Here is a 7,603-nt window from a genome sequence, read left to right as displayed (position 1 = left end):
CCCATCGTCCTCAAGCTTTCCTCGTCATGCTGTGGTCATATAGTCGTCATCACGTCGCCGTCGTAATAACTCCTGAAACCCATCGTCCTCAAGCTGTCCTCGTCATGCTGTCGTCATATAGTCCTCATCACGTCGCCGTCGTAATAACTCCTCAAACCCATCGTCCTCAAGCTGTCCTCGTCATGCTGTGGTCATATAGTCCTCATCAGGTCGCCGTCGTAATAACTCCTCAAACCCATTGTCCTCACGCTGTCCTCGTCATGCTGTCGTCATATAGTCCTCATCACGTCGCCGTCGTAATAACTTCTCAAACCCATCGTCCTCAAGCTGCCCTCGTCATGCTGTCGTCATATAGTCGTCATCACGTCGCCGTCGTAATAACTCATCAAACCCATCGTCCTCAAGCTGTCCTCGTCATGCTGTCGTCATATAGTCGTCATCACGTCGCCGTCGTAATAACTCCTCAAACCCATCGTCCTCAAGCTAGCTGCCCTCATCATGCTGTCGTCATATAGTCGTTATCACGTCGCCGTCGTAATAGCTCCTCAAACCCATCGTCCTCAAGCTAGCTGCCCTCATCATGCTGTCGTCATATAGTCGTCATCACGTCGCCGTCATAATAACTCCTCAAACCCATCGTCCTCAAGCTGTCCTCGTCATGCTGTCGTCATATAGTCGTCATCACGTCGCCGTCGTAGTAACTCCTGAAACCCATCGTCCTCAAGCTGTCCTTGTCATGCTGTCGTCATATAGTTTTCATATAGTCCATGCTGCGTACTACTAATCAATTCTTTAGGTGCCGTTTACGTTTACTTACTTTTCACGTTCTTTCTTTTTGTGTGCTAAGTCTCCGGTCCCCTTTCCGCGTGTAAAACAAGCCAACCTTCATTCTTCAGTCCTTTTTTTTTCTTCTTTTAAGGCGCGGTTTGATCTCCCAGCTTAGTCCCTTTAACCGAGGAGTACAATGCCGCTCTTTTTTGCTCAGGAAGAAATAGGGCAACAAAGTAATTTCATTCAGTACCACGGGTCGACGATTGACAGAAGACACACGGTAACGAGCCGACTGCCGGCGCTAGCACAACTCTCCGGTCACATAATGGCGCAGGACGTGCAAAATAAAATTTTAGAACTGTACCATCTTCCGCTTAGCTAATCGGTAAATGTATTGCTTGCCAACAACCCCTATATAACCGTGGTCTTACAACCGCGGGTAACGCTCATCCTTCAGCGGTCATGTGACACCGAAGGCAGTAATTTAATTCAATTACAATCGATGGTGCACTAGCACCTTCCACGCTAAAGATTTGGTTTCACAGACAACTGGTACATTACAAAGAAACACGGTTCTTCATGCCTGTTTCATACCTTTTTCTTCCGTAAGGAGAAACATGTATGATAGAGCTCTTATGGGAACTAATCACATTATTTAAACGTGCAATTACAACAAATATTGCCTCAAAAATTCAGATACCTCTGCTTTTTCAGGGTGTCTTCTTGCATCTTTGCGCTTAGGCCCGCAGGGTCTATGGTGCTTCCTGTCAGTTGTCTGCATAGTGTGACTACGCAGGTCCTAAGTGTTCTGTGACGTACTCCCACATGCTAACATGGCAAGCGCTACATGCCTCAACTTCCGTCAATGACTGGATGGGGCAAGAAGTGTATATATTAAATTTCGTTTAACGTTCCTTTTACATGCTGTTGGCAGATTGTAGCTTTCTGTGTGTCTCAGCGGTGTATCTGTTCGATATTATAAACATGCGCGGCGTACTCAAGCTGTAAGGGCTGGTTGAAAGTGTTAATGATAGCGGTGAGCGTTAGCTGCAGTATTTGGCACTTTCTTCGCCTTTCCTGAAACCGTTTTCATACACACAGGCCGCAAAACATTCTTAGCTTTTTTCCCTCACAGTATCTATTATTGTTTTTTTCTTGTTTTTGTTTCCTTTTTGTTTTTGTTTTTTAGTTGAAGCAAAACTGCACATCTCTACTCATCGATGGGACTCCATTACGGCGGTGCCCATTCCCCGCAATATGCACCCTGTCTTCCAGAAAGAGAGAATACAGGCGAGAGCCCACGCTCTACACAAGAACTACTCGAAAAACCCCGACACCTGCTATTCGGCTGCGGCAAAATATTCGAAACGCTCTGCCTTAGCCCTCAGTGCCGTAGACGCCCAGGGCACGGAACAAACTGCCGCCACGGTCAAGGCGAGGGACCCAGACTAAGCGCAAGAAGTGGTAATCGCGTTCGCCAATTCCACGTGCACTGACAGAAATGTGAAAGTGCATAGAGACAAGTTCTACGCATTAACACTTGACATACAAAGGAGCTGAAGTTGCATGTTGCATGAATTTTGGCAGGCAAAACGCCATGATGACTGTGTCGTAGCATTTGACATTTTGGGTGCTTTGATGTGCGTTCATTCTCCCACAGATTTCTTGCACACTCTGCTTTTAACTGATACGTTTAATCATAAGCTGAGTAATTGTGCTTGTCACAGGTCATACGCTGACTGTATTATGCAGGCATAGATTTGCAGTAGTTGTCAAGACCTTTGTATATTTTTAGAGTGTGTCTGAGAGTTTGACTCTGTGCGATTGGAATTTGACTATTCATTTTTATTTTGCTATTTTTACCAGTCCCACGTGTGGTTTTTTTTTATTATGTGTGTGTGTTAGCTATGACTTTGGGGTAGCAGGCTCATCATTAGCCAAACTTTCTACATTGTTACAGTAAATTAACAATCAAAACACAAAGTTCTATTTCCCCCTTTTTACTGCTTCATCTGCGCATAGGTTCTATACTTATTACAATAGTCATAGCGTTATTATAACCTCTTGTCAATGTGCTGCGGTAGATGCGTGTGTTGTTTGGTCACGGCTCAGATTATTTCAAGTTTATTGTCGCGCCTACACACCAACATACACACCTCCGCAATTATAGAATGAAGTTACCCTATATTCATAAACACAGGGTTGTAGTTAGTACGAAACAATCAGACTGTATGTTCGTTAATATCCTATGAGCTAACGCAATCCTTCGACGCGACCTAAGTAAACGCAAATAATTAAAACGTCACTTTTATTTGACGGTATGCTATATGTGCTCTGCTATATGTGCTCCAAATGCAAGTACTAGCAAACGGGCTTATATGAACCCTATATGCTGATCGACAATGTAGCTCGAGTAAGCGTATCTCTGTTCGGCGCAAAAAAAAAAGAGAGAAAGGAATGAATTTCTACATAAAACCCGACACACCGATGTAACCCATGGCTACATCAGTGGGTCAGGTTTTATGTCAGGTCGTTGGGCCATCGGTGGATTGACGCGCCCCATTACCTGGCGGTAAGAAAGCGCCAACAGGACTGAATTTATCAAGTGGAGAAAGGAATGACACGAAACATTTCATTGCATCCTAAAAATGAAGCGCAGTAGAGCGAAATTCTCGTATTACGAATAGGGCACTGTCCCAAGTGTGCAAATGCGAGGAAGTTTTAAGACTCTTTTGTTGGCTGCTTTCCTCGGGAGTAAACCTTCATGTATCCTCTAGCTTTTGCTAGCTCGTTCGATAATTTCCTTTTTTTTCGCTTTCTTTCTCGTTTTGTTTTTGCCTCTGGCGTTCCGCATGTTCAGGTGTACAAAACACACCGGTTAAATCGGCTACCCTATGCGCAGAAAATAACAGGTGGCAGACAGTGACCTTTTCAACACGGCAATCCTTACTCTTGAAGGTTACATGAATGAGGCAGCTAGGTCGTGCGGAATACGATGAGTTGCGTGGCGCTGTCGCTGGTCGTTCCATCGTGCACGAATGACGGTGCCGCTTTCGCTTTGGACACGCTTTGTTCGCCGCGGAGTATAGAGCCCCTATATTATAATCGTGTCCTAGCTACCTTCATCTCAGATAGTACAATGAGCGATATATGCAGAGGGCTGGGAAGGGACGCCAAGTACTGTAAGTGGCGATACCAAAGTAAGAAAAGAAAAAAAAAGAGAGGATCCCCGCCGTCACAAGAAAGCTGTTCGGCACTACATCACACCGGTGCCGGTGCGCTGACCTCGAAACATGAATTTAGAGGTTCCTTAAGACGACGTGTGGGCGCAACCTCGAAGGGGGCAGCGCATTCACGGAGAGTAGTACGGGAAAAGAGGAGAGGCTGGGGGCGGGTGTTCTTGACTAGCGTATAAACCACGTCCGCGCTGCCGCTTCGGGAGTCAAATATTTGAGGCTTTCGTTTTTGCACGCTTTTGGCATTTTTGTTTTTGTCGCTCTTTCGTTCTTCCACTTCACGCCACAGAGGAAAGTAGTCGGCCAGTCACAGGACCGTTGAAGTGGCAAAAAGTATATACGTATATACGCATATATAAAAACACCAGCGAGCATTGAAGCGGAGAAAAAAGCGCTACAGGCGAACGAATATGAAAAAAGACCTCTTTATTCGATTTGATACGTTTTCACAGTTTTTTTTTTTTTGCGGCTGGCTGACACGGCTTTTGGCTCCTGACCTGTGAGAAAAGTCTGCGGTGAGTGAAGGAGGACGCCGTTCTCACCTATTGGTTCATGTCATTTTTCTGCACACTTTTTTTAGGTTTTAGTTTTGCTTTTGGTGGGCGTAAGGTCAGTTGCCAAGTCATTGGCGCACTTAGTTTTCTCGATGACGGACACAGATGCCTCGCTTTGTGAGGTCATTCTGTGGCCACGCGTTCCTTTTGTTTTTATCTCCTTCAAGAAAAGGTGTTCGGATATCTTAGTACTACCCATGAGCGAGCAGCGCACTGTGGAATTAGCGCCATTTAGGGCGTTGATATGCTTCAGATAGTGTGAATTAGTTGACCTGCATGACGTGCTTTTTCTATAATGAGTAACGTGAATTTTCTATGGAACATAAGGCTAAGCCCGATTATTATCTTCAAGCATTTTTGAGTGTACATATAGTCCCTTATACTTTTGTTTAACATTCACCGTTTAAACATGGCATTTCTAAAACCCTGTAATGATTACGAAGCTCATATTAATGCATTCGATATAACCTATGTAGCCGCATGGCTGAAGGTGCTAGCTATACAGCTGTGATGTGCTCAGACGAATACAGATAGCATACAGTTTAGTTAGCAAACTTGTAATAGTTAATAAAGCTTTTCAAGTTCTTAGCACATTTTTTTTTACTTTCAACCTTGTATCAATGTACCTTATACAAAGGTGTTCGCATATAGAATTATGCATTGTAAAGGGGTGGCAATGGAACCGAAACGACTTTCCCAATTGTGAAGATTGTTACACGAAACTGATTTGAGGACCTACCTTAGAAAGTGGTTTACCAACCAGTCAGACTATCTAACACACTATTGAGTCCCAACTCAATTGTTGACTAGTTTTTCTTTGGTAATTTGTCCCTAGGTCACGACATAGTATTGACAGTTGTGTCATAAGCAATTTCCGGCAGAGTATTAGCACATCCAAGGATGCGTGCAATGTATATTGGAATCTAAAATGTGGCAGGCGATGCAGTTTTTATGCCAAAGAGCTTTACAATCTCTCCTGTAAGCTCAGTGTTGCGGCTCACATGAAGAGTTTGGTGTCAGAAATTTGTATACATTGCCATAATGCTGCTGACAGAGGCGAAAACATAATATTTTGATGTTAGTGGTGCACTGCGATATTCTTTAGAATAATAGTGCGAACAAGGCTATATGCCCTTGGGGCGAACAGAGAAGCTGAAAGCACTTCTATTCCGCTGTCCAAAACTGACGCTGCGCGGCACCTTAGCATTTTTGCCCGTACTTCATTGAAGGCTTGACCTTCGGACCCCTTTAGGCACATTAGACGACAGGCGTTTCACAGAACCTCAGATACTGGGACCATGGCCTCGTGCATCTGCGAAGTACATATCCATGAAAGCACTGCTGCCCTTCTTGAGATCCACCAACCTATATGACCACTTGTGACTGACTAAACAATGAACGCTTGTGCATCTGGCGGCGTGCACCCTGGGAACCTCTGGCCTTCCATCATATTTTTCCCTTCCCCCTTCCCTAGTGAAGGGTAGTCAACAGAATTCACCCTGATTAATCCCTCTACATTTCCTTTATTACTTTTATCTCTCTCTCTCTTTCTTGTGCCATGCATCCATAGTAAGCCAGGTACTATACTAGTGGCACCTGATGCATAACTCGCATGAAGCTCACGTGTAGTCGAAGTGCGAAATCATGGAACTTCACTTTCACGTGGAACAAGGCCATGAAATGTCATTCAAATGGTTACTGATCATTGCGGGGTCAGTGGAAATAATTACGCAAACAAGGCTTCCTGAATATCACATAAAGATTTCCGTGGTGTTCCAAGTCCAATCTATACTACAGGGGCTGCGAGGAAGCCTCTGCACTTTACACGCACTCTACCGTTAGGCGAGTGGAATACCCAAATATGCGTAGCCATCGATGTAACTTCCATTAAAAGCGTAAAGGCTGGAAATTGAGCAAAGTCAGAAGTGCCATGAAAGCACTGCTGACCTTCTTGAGATCCACCAGCCTATATGACCTTACGATAAAGGCTTTGTGCAACAAGCATTCGTAAAAAAACACAGAAAAAGGCGTAAATACATGCAGAACACGAACAAGAAACGATGACGAGCTAAGCGAATCAGCACTCTATGTACGTCCAGCTACTCATATGAGGCAAACGTGCTGCATATTACTCGCCACCTTTGCACAAATTGGTAAAATAGATCAGACCTCTTAGCAACACCTGAGCTCATACAAACTGAGAAGAAATTGGCCACAATATATATATTGACATGCTGTGTGGGCGCAACTTCTTCAACGTCATGACAACAGTCAAGAATTCAGCCCTGAGTATCCATGTAAATTCAGGTCAACGAAGGCCAAAAAACCGATCAAGCTGAGAAAGAAAAATACCAACTCCTGATTTCTTCTATTGATTAGGTTGCGGTTGTTACATCCACACTGTATGACGGATACCTATTGAGGTGATACTGCATAAAATGATCAAGATTACACTGCAGAAACGACTAGCGCGCTTCCGGTATATACTGTCAAAAATCGAATCAATACTTGTAGCGAATGCAGTAACAGAAATCACAGTTGCCGTGCCTACTTCGAACTGAAAAAGCAGCCTCCAGAAAGAAACTCTGTCTTTCACAAATCTGGACTACTGTAAATTATTGGAGCTTTAAGGTAAAACACTGAGATGGCCACAGAGTGTGGAAGACCAAGGCAATGGAGAAGAGCTTGCCTTTCATAAACTAATAATGGGCGGAGCTTTTAAGCAGGGCACTTCGAAACAAATACGAATACTAACTGAAACATAGGTCGAATAAAAAGCTCATAAATCACCGAAAGAGTACTTCTAGACATACCATACGGCACCGTCATCTTCTCAAGATCAACCTTTACTTTGAGACGCTTACAACGTCGTCTTCATCTGTTATACTATACCCTGCTGTGGCCTCTGAAATACATGCACAGACGCCACCACTCTCAGGGTGTGTGGGCGCAAAAACCTACCCCAAATTGCCAAACGCAGCTGTTGCACGGTTACTCATTGGTAACCGTGTTCTTCTCCCTACTCGAGCCATGGTTACCGAT

The sequence above is a fragment of the Dermacentor silvarum genome, chromosome 1 (genome assembly GCF_013339745.2).
Source record: "Dermacentor silvarum isolate Dsil-2018 chromosome 1, BIME_Dsil_1.4, whole genome shotgun sequence".
Lineage (NCBI taxonomy): Eukaryota > Metazoa > Arthropoda > Arachnida > Ixodida > Ixodidae > Dermacentor > Dermacentor silvarum.
This window is presented reverse-complemented; position numbering follows the sequence as displayed.